At 43.9% G+C, this 13,494-nt stretch overlaps 1 protein-coding gene across 1 annotated transcript in view; it reads right to left on the bottom strand.

Annotated features, from left to right (window-relative positions):
* The window catches only part of LOC139633879 (zinc fingers and homeoboxes protein 2-like), a 127,925-nt gene that overhangs the window by 40,467 nt on the left and 73,964 nt on the right, over window positions 1-13,494 (bottom strand). The window contains exon 3 of the mRNA XM_071499904.1: window positions 162-247. The gene's annotated coding sequence lies outside the window, so the exon portion shown is untranslated. The remainder of the gene's footprint in view (window positions 1-161; window positions 248-13,494) is intronic.

Genomic DNA, 13,494 nt, shown 5'->3' with positions numbered 1-13,494 from the left:
GGAATAACCATCGGGAGAAACCTGGGTGTCAGTGTCTTTCTCAAAGACATGTGGACAAACCACGTCCCCAAAGCTAGCTCCATAAGGAAATGGTTTTCCCAGTTTGGTTTGAAAGAACTTTGATATGTCTGCACAGAGCCGACCTCAACCCCATCCACTACCTTTGGGATGAACTGGAACGCCGACTGTGAGCCAGAACTTATCGTCCAGCATCAGTGCCAGCCAGGTTCAACATCTGGTGGAAAATCTGAAACCAGAAGAGTGGAGGCTGTTAGAGCAGGAGATTGATGCCCACGGAAAGACATATTCAGCTATTACATATCGGCGTAATGTTCTGGTGTCCACATACATTTTGGTGCATAGCATATAATGTCAAAGGTCCCATATTTTAAGCTTCTCGTGTTTTATTTGAAGTGTTGATATTCATTTGTGGTTTTAAGAACTAAAAACCATCTCAGTGTAGTTTTACATCTCCTCTCTCAGGGTCTCTCTGCAGCTCTAGTAACAACAGGTCAGTCAGCCAATCAGAGGAGAGGATCCCAACCTCTCTTCCCAACCTTGGCTGACTGTTTCCTGAGTGACTGAATAAAGATATAGCAGATTTGAGGTAAACACTCAGAGAAACCAAATCCTGCAAGGTTGGATGCTGGGTCCAGGTGGGCAGGGCTTTGTTATGACATCACAAAGTTCCAGAAGTCCTGACGGCTGGTTTTAAGGCTCAGTGTCTGAATACAGGCTGTGTGCATTTCTCTGTGGACTGAGGCTTTGATACTTTCACAGTATTAATATAGAACCTAGACCTGCTTTATAATCAAAGACGACATGGAGATTTCATTTTATACAATATGGGACCTTTGAGTATTTAATAAGTGGTTCTTGTTGGGAGCACAGTCAGAGAGAAAACTCTTGCTGAGAGGCTCAATTCAGGAAATAAACATCACTTTTTAGATGGAAAACAGATAAAGGAATTATATTCAACAAACTCCACTAAATGCATCCATACAGTCAATCTAGTTTGCTATCTTCATCTGAAACAACCCATCCATCTGTGTCTCATTTCTGTTCCTGTCCCCAGGACTTTCCTCCGACACGCTCACTCAGGGATTACAGGAATATCACTGACTGCTTCCTTCCTGCTGCTTACTTGTACTATCGCTGTTCGAGGAATTCAAGCTTCATCTAGCACTGCTCTCATTGTGAGTTGCTCCGGATAAGGCTGCCTAAAATGCAAATGCAAATGTAAATAACCGTCCAGCAATGGTACTTGTGCGTATAAAAGCGCTGCTGGGGGTGTACTGCATTCTTTCGCGGTGGGGGGGGGGCTTCCTCCTCTTCCTCCTGAATAGGCAGGATGGGCCACCTCGCCGAAGAGGATTCCATTAGTATTGGTTTCTGTGGAGGGTTTTACTGTCACATGGGCTGTAATGCTGCCTCAGAGGGTCTTTACAGCCTGCCAAGAAAAATTTCTGGAGCTGGGCGTGGAGGGAGCCCTGCTGAGAAAAAAAAATGCTCTGGACTCCACAAAAAGACTTCTAATAAACTTTTATCAGTCACAGTGCTTTGCTCTGTGACTGATTTATTCTTTCAAGTTACTCAATTTCCATTCTGTCTTTTATAACCGCTTTTACAACGCTGTGGGTCTGGATCTGAAGCAGGTTATAGCTGCACTGCTTATGGCCAATCTCCACAAGACAAGAAGAGGAATGTGAGTTAAATTACCCTCAGATTTCCTCATGTTTTGGTTCTGATTTAAAGTCTGATTACAGCCCTGATTTGGCTGCTGAAGTTTATAGAGAATCTGTTCGGGTTAGAAGAAGTTATCTTTGAGGTTTAACCACACGATCATGCAGATTGAGCTGGTTAACACTGTACATGTGAAAGAAATGTATTCTACAAACACTGAATATTTGACGCCAAGTCTTTAGGAAATTAAAGTCTTCTTTTGTGGTTCTGGCTTCAGACTTTTCCTCCAACCTGAACAACCACACAAGTCTGATGTGACCAGTCGGTGTGTCTTCTGAAATAGTGCCCCTTCGGTGGCGGGCGCACAGGCTTTTGGTTGTCATGGTTACAATGATAAACACGGACTGTACCACGAGCAGCGTAGCTACCTTTGTTGCCATGGTTACTATAACAACGGTCATGGCTTGGTTAGCTTTAGGAAAAGATGGAGATTTGGGTTAAAATAAGTACTTCCTCAACATTAGATGATCTTTGTTGTCATGGTTACAATAATAACAACGAACGATCATGGATAATAGAAACAACATAAACTGCTACATTCACATGGGAATCGAACACCGCTCTACTGTGTCATATTCATCCATCCACCCCAACCTCCTGCTAATGCTAACTCTGGCTCTCTGTGCTGACAAGGCTTCAGGCGTATTTAGCCCCGCCCCCCGTCCCCACAACTGTATAGGATTGGTTCCTCAGGTTCTATGATGTATGAATCCCTGGCTGTCTGTTTCTATGAGACTGTCATTGGTTCAGTGCGGTTCAAGGTGGAAACACTCTGATTATTTCATTCATCATGTGTCTTTATTATAGAAAAAAAACCATCATATGGACGTGAATGAGGTTAAACACATGATTTTAAGGCCGACCCTTAACATGAGCTACATGTTAATTCACCACTTTGTCAGCTGTTAATACTAATATCAGAAAACAAACATATATTCTCAGTTGTATTTGGATTGAGAAGATTGAGTTTATTTCGCAGACAGTTTCAGAAAAACTCGGAGGCGTCTCTGCCCGTACCAACTCGCACATCCGTATCTAATTATAACCTGTAATGTTCAGGTATTTTTCATTTGATTGGCTGCATGCAAACACATTATCTCATTGGCAATAACTTGGACAAGCTCTTATCTCACTTATGAGAAACCTGAGAGAGATGCGTGCCTGAGATTAGCCGGGATGCCGAGACACGCACACACCTTATCTTGTTTACTGTTGGGTTTCTGCAGTCTGCCTAAACTCTGTTTCCATGGTAATATTAGGATTATGCCATGCTGAAATATTCTGAATATTGTTTATTCCTGTATGAATCAATCGGATATTGCCGATGCTCTGATTGCAGTGATTTCTGAGAGCTTCGTGCGTCTGTCTCTTCTCTCCCTCTGCCTTGTTCTCTCTCTACTTGCAGATTCATTTTTATTTTCTCTACTCATTATGATGAAAACTGTGTTTATCATTCAGCCTGTAGCCAAATATGCTGCTCCTTTTCTGCCTCGTCTCAAAAACAGGCCCATAGACACAAAAAAATTCTCCTTCTGCTAACCTTAGTCTTCACAGGGAGGTCAGAGGTCAGGGTAGGTATTCAGTGCCTTGCTGAAGGGCCCTTGAGCAAGGAGTTTTGTTAATATAGGGGGCTTGAACCTGAGCGCTCCAATGGAAGATCCTCTCCTTGCTCCCCACTCAAGCCCAAACAACTAACCAGGGGAGAGGAAGAGAAAACAGCAGAGAGGAGAGTGATTAGGAAACAGAGGGAGGAGGCGGAGGGCTGAGTGAAACAGGGAGGAGCAGGCGAAGGAGACGACAAATTGAGAAACACGAGGTCGGTGACACAGCACAACACACACACACAACACAACACACACACACACACACACACACACACACACACACACACACACACACACACACACACACACACACACACACTTGCTCTTTTCCGCTCACTTTTATCCTCGTTATATTTGAATGTAACAGGCTGCTGCTGCTGCTCAGACCAAACACCTGCAGCAGCGTCTGACACCAGGAGGAGACGCCGCAGCCTCCTGCTGAGGAGCTACCTCCATCAGCTGGGATCCTCCGAGTCCTGGGCCCCGTTCAGACCTGCTTCAACATGAGTCTTCAGTGATCCCACCACAAGTGGGTCACACCTGACTTTAAAATGAGTCCCCAGTGAACACTTGTGATCGGATCTCACTTCCCCACTTTATATGCAAATGAACACGTACGTGTTGTTTTTAGCCAATCTGACAGACAGGTGAGAGAGAGAGAGAGAGAGAGAGAGAGAGAGAGTGGTTGAGTGAATCAATGCGCTCTACAGAGAATCAGGTTTTATATGTTAGGAATAGTCAAATATTTCGGGTTCACGATGAAACTGTGTGGGGATAACCGGCCTGTGTCAGAGGACGTCAGTAGAGGCGGCGGTCCAGGACACATATACGTTCACACTGCAAAAACAATGTGGCCACTTGTTGCCCAGACCAGCTCTGAGTGATCGGATCTCAGATGCGTCCTGAATGCGTCCTGGTCTTAGAGCTGTCCATGTGTCTGACCCACTTACACCCTCTTTGTTTATCAATGGTGACATTATTTAGTGAGACCAGAATAAGCTGTTTTCTGAGTACATACTTTGAGAAAAAAAACTCTCGTTTAAACATTAGCAGTCGTATGAGAACTTCGGCCTTACTGAGATATTGTGTTCACAAGAATGGGAGGGACGGACATACAGTCTGAAAACATAATACCAGGGCTGTCGCCGGCGTAAAAATTACTTAAAAACCTTCTAAAATTGGCAAGGTTATTGATTTAATGAGGAATTATCTTATAGAAGAGCTGCACAGATCTCAGCTCTGACCAGACATTCAACCACTGTTGCCAGATGTGTACGGCCTCCTCGATCTTTCTGCTTTTTCCGAGGTCGGGAAGAACCTTCAAACTCAACACAGAGTACATAGAAAAGCTGCATTAAATGATTAATCTGTTTTTTTTCTCCTTTTAAACGAGTCTATGTAAATTTAACAAAATGAAGCCTCTTCTTCTTTACTAACATCATCATCGTTGTTGTTGTGTTGTGTAAACCAGACTGCCGACCTTATTCAGACAAACGTTACCAAACCAAAGGGAGGAACATTTTCAGGTCACAGTTGGAGCTCTGCTCTCAATGTTTCCACATAGCGTACGTCATGACAACCATAACCTCCATTCCACCAAATTAGAAGCAGAGATTAAAAAGCTCGTTTTGGTGATCGCCTGTAGAGCTCACCGACCGCTGCAGCTGTGGGTAGCCACACAGTTGAGTTTTAAGGTGGAACAGGAAACTTAAGGCAGCTGGGTCAGATTCTGCTCTGCAGGGAACATCATCATTAAAGGGCCAATCAGTGAAGTTTTTTACTGTCTCGTAACGCAAACTGACCATGACACATCTGCAGACCGGCAGGGGTGGTCATCGATTCACATGACTTCATTTCCTGAACAGGTGGCTTTTGAAACTTCACCTTCTGGCCTCTTCTGGAATAAAAGTAAAGGACAAGGCGATGAAAGGCAGAACGACCTTTAACCTGCATCAACACGTTTTCCAACCAACAATTAAACCAGAGCAGAATCAACAAACTCCAACCTGAACCAGCATCAGCCCTCTGATGCCACCCATAGAAGAGTCTTCTGAAACAGCGCTCCTACCGCGCCAGGTGTACTGGACCTTGGTTGTCATGGTTACAATAATGAAGCATGTACCCACTTTACAGTCAAGGCTCGGTTAGGTTTAAGAAAAGATGGTGAAATAAGTACTTCCTCAACATCAGACAATCTCTGTTGTCATGGTTACAATAATAACAACGAACGGTCATGGATATTAGAAACAACATAAACTGCTCCTGTCACATGGGAATCCAACACCGCTCTCCTGGGTCATATTCATCCATCCACCCCAACCTCCTCCTGACGTGGACTTTGTCGCTCTATAAACTACGTCACCGCACTTTTCCCTTTGCTCCTGTCATCATTACTACGACCACTAGATGTCGCCTAGCAACAAAACCTAATGATGGATCACAGTAACCTGCTGACAGACGACCTGTGGGCTCCTCTGTTACAGGACAGATGCCTCCATGCAGGACACGAGTCTGACTGAGTGGTTTGATGAATCATGTTATTTACAGTATTATTTAAAGAAGTCAGCCACCACCACACAAAGAATCTAATTCAGAGGGAAACACTGCATCAGAAGCATTTCTCACATTCCCAGCCTGTGTACTTACACCACAACAGGTCAACACAGGTTACTACATTATTAATGTTCAGATCACAGCAGAGAAAGTGGAAACGGCAACAAGTTCTACAGTATTAGTTTATCTTAAAAGCTTTCCAGCCATTGTTGTCAGCTGAGGACCCCACTTACCATCCTGATGCACCGTAATTGCATCTTGCAGACACACAATGTGTATTTCTGAGGACGCACACAGCCGCGGCTCTGGAGTAACACAGAATAATGCAAGGAAGCCATCATGCAGGCACAAACACGTACAAAGGGAAGTATATGAGCCTGTAAGTGTTAAAGCCCCGGCTGGAGGAAGAAGAGCTCGGCTCTCTGTGCCACTCACTGGTGGAAACGAGCCAACTGGGGGTGACGCTGAACTACTGTAGCACAGAGCCGCGCCCCTTGAAAACCCTGCCCTACTGTGGTTAATTTTCACATGTGTGTGGCAGGTGGAGACAGTCACAAGTCACAAGAGTCACATCCCTTTAAATTAAAGTAAAACAATTCCTACACGGTGAGAGAGGGAAGAGCGGGGATTGAAATGATGCAGGTTTTATCTCTGCAACACAAACAGAAAATACAGATTCAGTCTCAAACACGAGGAGTCAGTTGGAACAAATCCTGGGCTGAAACGACAAAAACTCTTCAGGTGTTCTTACAGCTGACCCAGACTCATGAGCTAGCTTACCTTACTGCTAACGGCTAAAACTAGCATTAAAGATATCGACACAATAAACATGATACTAAAAAGCGGACAATGCACAAAAAATGAAGTAAAAAAAAATTATTATTTTTTCTTGTAAACTTCCAAACTCAGCCACAGAGAGCTGCTTCCTCTCATGTGGAATAAGGACGAAACTGAGCATGTGTAGAGTGAATCAGGTGATACCTAACTTGTTCCTGATTGGAGAAACTGGAAGTGTTACAACTGACCTGTGTCACAGTCGTCCCTGGTTTCTTAAATGTCTCTTAAATGTGAAATATTCAAACCCAGAACACCCCTCACTGATACATCAGCTGCAAATTATATCAATCATTGATATACATTTCATTTAGGATCCTGACAAAAAGAAAACAGTTTTTGTGTTTGCTGCTGACAGGTTAATGTTCTCTGAAAGAACACAAAGAACACTTTATTTCCCTGTTTCAGGGGAACAGCGGCACGCTCTGTTCCCCTGCGACGTAATGAGGCAGCGAAGCCGCTCTGGAAGAGTTTGATTTCCAGGTGTCGGCGCTGATGAGCTGCTTCAGGTTTGTTTCCGCCTCTGGATTATGGCGTTCCAGCCACTCGGGGTCGGAGGTTTATGAGGGTTTTTCCTCTTGCAGTTTGCAGGATTGCTGCAGCTATTTTAATCAAAATAAAGTGATAATTAATATGCAAATTGAGTCATTCGCTAATTGTCGCAGCCAGTCCCTCCCTGTCTGCGGCTCCAAATTAAGCCGGAATTTTTGGGAAAACTCATTTTGAGTTAAGAATGGAGACTGAACGTTAGAGGGTCAAAGGTTCAACGGCTGCTACACACAGTGTGTATCCCTGCCGAGTGTCCTTGAGCAAGTCACTGAACCCCTCCCCCTGCAGGTCCTGTGATCTCTGACCTCTCAGATATTAAAAAAAACATTTATGGGCCAAATTCCCAATAAAATAATCTGAAATATTTTCACTGCAGCACTAAAAAAATCTACTGTACAACAACCTGCTGAGCCTCCTCTAACACGGAGCGTCGTCACCGGCTGCTACTGACACTCACTGACTTTATTTACTCAGCAGTTTGTGTCATTTTGGCTGAAAACGGCAGGCTGCACACAGCAGAGGACGGCCGTGCACGGTGCCTGGTTTTAATCACAAACACACACACACACACACACACACACACACAGGGAAGCATTGAGAAACACAAACATGTACACATTAATATGCATGCACGAGCAATGGGAGGCACATAGGGATGCTCTCACACACACACACACACACACACACACACACACACACACAAACCATTTACTCCATTTAGTTAAATGTTTTGTTAAAGAAGAGCTACACCAGAGTGTAAGGAGGGAAGGGGGGGGGGGGGGGGGCTGAAAGGAAAGGAGAGGAGATTTAGAAGAAGAAATTAGGGAGGGAAGAATGAGGCAAGAGAGGAGGATTCAAGGCAAGGAAGGAGAGGGAGTGTAGAAAGAAAGGAAGGACGAAAGGAGGTAGATAAGGGAAGGAAAACAGGAAGGAGGGAAGAAGGAAGAAGGGATGTTGGATTGAAGAAGACAGAAGAAGATGGAAGGGAAGGAGGTGGTGATCATGGAGATGAATGGAGGGAAGGGGAAGAAAGTACAGGGAGGAATGAAGGAAGGAGAGAGAGAGAAGGAGGGAGTGAAAGAAAGAAGGAAACAATGATTTGCATCTGGAGGAGAAAAATCGAGAGGAAAGACAAAATCAGATGGCAGACAGGGAGGAAGTAAAAGATGAGTAAAAAAGAGAGGGATAGGGAGAAGAAGATTACTCAGGAAGGAGGAGAGGAATGAAAAAAGGGAGGAGGATTAAAGGAAGGATAGAAGGAAGGAGGTGTCTCACAAGATGGAGTAAAAGAGGAGTAGAAGAAGGAAGGAAGGAGACGGAGAAAAAAAAATGAGAAAAGAGGGATGGGTAGAGAAGATTACTCAGGAGGAGAGGAGGAAGGAGGATTAAGGGAAGAAACGAAGGAGGGAGAGAAGGAAGCAGGGGTGTCACGAGACGGAGTAAAAGAAAGAGGAGGAAGGAGGGAGACGGGGAGAGAAAGAGGAGGAAGGAGGGATGGAGGGAGGGAGAAGTGTGGAGCTGGAAGGCCAAATAATGGAGCAGCTCATCTCATGGTGAATTTGAATGGAGGCTGAATTAATTTAAATCTCATCACGGCCCGCCCTCTAATACCTTATCAGTTCTGCACGGAGACAAGGGACGTAATCGCATTAGACCCGCCACTCTGCTCTACTGCGCTCTGCTACACACACACACACACGCACCAAACACACAGATACACACATACAGTACCTGTGCTGGTATGTGCTGCCATTTTTTAAACACACAAATACACACTGTGCATGTACTGCTGAGCATGCTGTCAAGGTAGTGTGTTTGTGTGTGTGTGTGTGTGTGTGTGTGTGTGTGTGTGTGACTTCATGCTGAGTGTGCACGTGCATTAAAACCAAAACAAACACACACACACACACACACACACACACACACAGCATGAAGAAATGCCCCCGTGAGTACGAACCAGCAAGACAACAGCATACATCTACACACTCACACCCACCAACACACACATGCAAACACACACACAGAGAAACAAATGATGGACTAAAACACACACAGCATGGAAACACACACCCGTGGGTGCTTCAACACAGCATGCACACTCACACACACACACACACACACACACACACACACACACCCAGCGTGGAGACACACTAAAGAATGGGTGTAAAAACACACACTCTCTCTCACACTCACACACACACACACACACACACACACACACACACACACACACATACACACTCGTATACTAGCAGAGCAGCCTTCCAGTTACCTTCTAGGGGAAAAGGCTCATGGGAAGTTATGCGCTCGGCTGTTGACATTGGCTGCGGCAGGATGAGCAGCTTTACAGCGCCGACTCCTCACACTGAAATGTACACACACACACACACACACACACACAGACACACACCTCAACTACGGCCAAAAATTCACACACACATTCTCCAAACAAGATGGCGGATGAGTTATAGGCTCCACACACTAACTCACACACTCTGAACAAGATGGCTGTAAAAAGTCTGCGACGTCTTCCCGTCAATGAAGGTTTTGTCTGTGAGGCGGTGACTGACGGGGAAGCGAAAACTCCGCCCAAAAATACAGAGACTGGCGATTCGGGGGGTGGGGTGTTGTTTTTGGTGTGTTTGTTTTTCATTCCTGTGGATCACCGGACAAACACGGAGGATGTGCCTCTGATGACAGACGCTGTCTCAGTGATTCCGTCAGGTAATCAGGTTCTGACCTCGGTCGCTCAGAACCAACAGAGGCAGCAGAGAAATGACTTTGAATCATTCTCTGTATCTGTGTCATGGGTTTCTCCACCTCCCCGTCCTCCTCAGGAGACCACCGGCGGGTCTGAGTCTGTTCACTCCGACGGGAGACGTGAACGTGATCACAAATTACAATTCTTTCGCCCCACAGTTTTTCACAAGCCTCATATCGTTCAGTATATCTGACACTAAAATCTCATGTTTCAGACAAATCAGGTGACAGCTTTGTTCAGGACGTGTCTCTGTCTCAGCAGGTAGCGCTCCTCTCTGTTGGTTCTGTTCTGGTTTCACTGCTGCCGACGTCACTTTTTAACAGGATAAACACGTACAAGTTTAGAGGGACCATGCATTAAAAGTTAAAACTGAAAAAAAAAATAAAAAAGAAAAAAAAGAAAAAACAATTACTGTTGTTTTTATTTTAACTGTTTTTGGAGGGAAAAAGAGACTATTATTGGACTGATATGATCAGTCCCTTGTACTGTGTTGATCAGACATTAAAGATCCTATATTTTACACTTCTCCTGTTTTATTTGTAACAAGTGCTCAGCCAATCAGAAGAGAGGCTCAGAGCCTGACACCCACCCTCCCTGACAGAACATCAGTCACATCCCTAAACATAAGAAACACATGAATTTCTCCTGAGCCGTGTGATTCAGGCCAAAATCACCTCACAGTGTTGTGTAAAGTTTTACCAGAACTACATCTACTGAGCAACGGGATGTTTGAAAATTAGGAAGACGTCGCAATTTAAAAAAAAGCTCAGGAGACAAAAAGAGGAAGAAACACCCGCTGGAGTCTGTGTGGACAGAGCGATGCCACAGTAACTACTCCAACTTTGTGATTATCTTTAAACAGCTTTAACAACAGGTTTGCTGCACCAAAATACTGTCTAATGGGACGTGTGTGCATCCAGAAGCAGACGTGGAGAAAGCCAGGTCTCACCTGAACATGGCTGCAGTTTTCCAACCTTTTCCACAAACTGAATTGTACGGCACAGCTAATTATCATTTGTTGAGAAATGTCACATAAAGCCCAGAGAAAATGGCAAAAAATTAATAGCTGCTGGCCCTGAAACAAATTACTTTAATATTGAAAGGAGAAAATAGTGATTTCACCAGGAGCAAAAGTGAAGTTAATAGAACAGAATTTATTTGGTGTTGACTGTTTTCTATTGCAGCCAAATCTGAAAGCCCGTCAAGGTCACTCCACAAGTCACTAGTTTACATCTGAAGCTCTTTTCCTGAGCAACTAGAGGTGATGGGAGCGCAACGGCAGAATAAACCTCCCAATCAAACAACCAACAATGAAGGGGTCGAAGGTCAGAGCCTTAGTGGGCTCATAACACAGGAGGATACTGTGAGCTGCAGATGTAAAAATTCTCAAACATCTGATGAAGCTTAAATGAGAAAGCTGAGAACTGAGCTGCGTCACTGCACATGGCACACATTTGCCCACTGTTAAAGGTCCCATATGTTACACTTTTCCTGTGCTTTATTTGAAGTGTTGATATCCATAAGAAGATTTATTTGTGGCTTTTCTGATTGATCCACTAAAAATATAGCAAATTTCAGGTGAACACTCAGATAAACCAAATCCCTGCAAGGTTGGATGGTGGGTCCAGGTGGGCGGGGCTTGGGGGCTTGGCTGAGGGTGGTGACTGCTTTGTTGTGACATCACAAAGTTGCAGAAGTCCTGACGGCTGGTTTTAAGGCTCAGTGTCTGAATACAGGCTGTGTGCATTTCTCTGTGGACTGAGGCTTTGATACTTTCACAGTATTAATGTAGAACCTAGACCTGCTTTATAATCACAAACACATGGACATCTGCCTTTAGACTGTGTGGAGCTTTAATTTTTGAGGTCAGGCATATTCACAGCAGCAATGAAGGAACCTTTTCATCAACTTTTTTTAGAATTTGCACTCATCTCATGGTTCCTCCATCCTCAACAGTTAATGCAAGATATTTGATAACCAGGGTTAATTTATGCAACAGCAACAGTCACAGAATTTCCTAGAATTCCTCGAAGGTTGTTTCATCAGAACAGATGCTTTTTCTTTCTTGTCTGTGACACAAACATGTTTCGTCAGAATTTCCATGAAAGGCAGAAACTGTAAACAACGGCTTTTTCACTGCAGATGTTTTCACTCATGTAGCACGGTTGGTAAAATTAAAGCTGCACAAATGGATATTTTCTAGATAAATGGATCAAATGACTCTGTGTACTGTGAAAGCCGTCACTTCTCTGAACCCATAGAAAGTTATTACCTAACTCTGCAGCACAAAGACACAGTTGGAGAGCACCAGGTGAACATAGTGAAGCATTTAGCAGCTAAAGAGCCAGAGCTTTTCCTCAGGAGCTAGTGGAGATCAAACTAAAAGCTAAAAAAGTCCAGTTTCTCTGTGCCTACACAGGCAACTTAAAGGTCCCATTATTAGTATTTTCCTGTGTTTTATTTGAAGTGTTGATATCCATAAGAAGGTATATTTTTACATCTCCTCTCTCAGGCTTCTCTCTCGAGCTCTACTAACAACAGGTCTGTGAGCCAATCAGAGGAGAGGATCTGAGCCTGACTGCTTTGTTGTGACATCACAAAGTTCCAGAAGTCCTGACGGCTGGTTTTAAGGCTCAGTGTCTGAATACAGGCTGTGTGCATTTCTCTGTGGACTGAGGCTTTGATACTTTCGCAGTATTAATATAGAACCCAGACCTGCTTTATAATCACAAACACATGGACATCAATCTTTTTTGACCTTTAATAATATGATAACATGTAGGACTGGGTTTGGTTACAGCATCCCTTATAACTGGGTTTAGATTGTGACTCAAGTAACTTGTTGCTTAACTTGAGTCATAAAGAACTAAAAAGTTTTAACCCACTTTTGTTGTCTCAGGAGTCAGGTAGTAGTTTTGACTGGCAGCCTGATTAACAACACAACCTGTAGCTACAAACTACAATATAAATGTTGATAAAATGATACATCTGTACACAATAACTTTAGATACTCCAATCCTGACACAGAGTTATTAGGACAAAAGGATTCAAATATTAAAATATTGACATGAATCAAAGTTGAACTGGGAGCTTCTCCTGCAATCGATGTGGCAACGATCTGCCAGATAATTTCCCTGTTGGTGTCGTTGAACAACAAAAACACACAGTCCACTCACGGTCATATGTGTGATGAGTTTCCCATCACCAGTGATCCAAGAGAGCACATTAACCAAACAGAAAAAGCCATTTTTTGCCATTAAGGGATTAACGTTATTTAGCTACATCGGCAGTTACCACAAGTTAATGTGTTTTTTGCTCTTTACAGCTATTTCAACTGCTATTTGGTTAATTAAAAGACAGGACTTAGATGTGGCATTTATTTTTCAACCGTCACATCAGCTTCTGTTGTTTTCAGTGAGTTGGCATTTGCCTCCTTCTCAGCGACAT

This window comes from Trachinotus anak, unplaced genomic scaffold (genome assembly GCF_046630095.1).
Source record: "Trachinotus anak isolate AG129_WGS33_773 ecotype Australia unplaced genomic scaffold, CSIRO_AGI_Tana_v1 ptg000016l, whole genome shotgun sequence".
In the NCBI taxonomy this organism is placed as follows: domain Eukaryota; kingdom Metazoa; phylum Chordata; class Actinopteri; order Carangiformes; family Carangidae; genus Trachinotus; species Trachinotus anak.
This window is presented reverse-complemented; position numbering and strand designations above follow the sequence as displayed.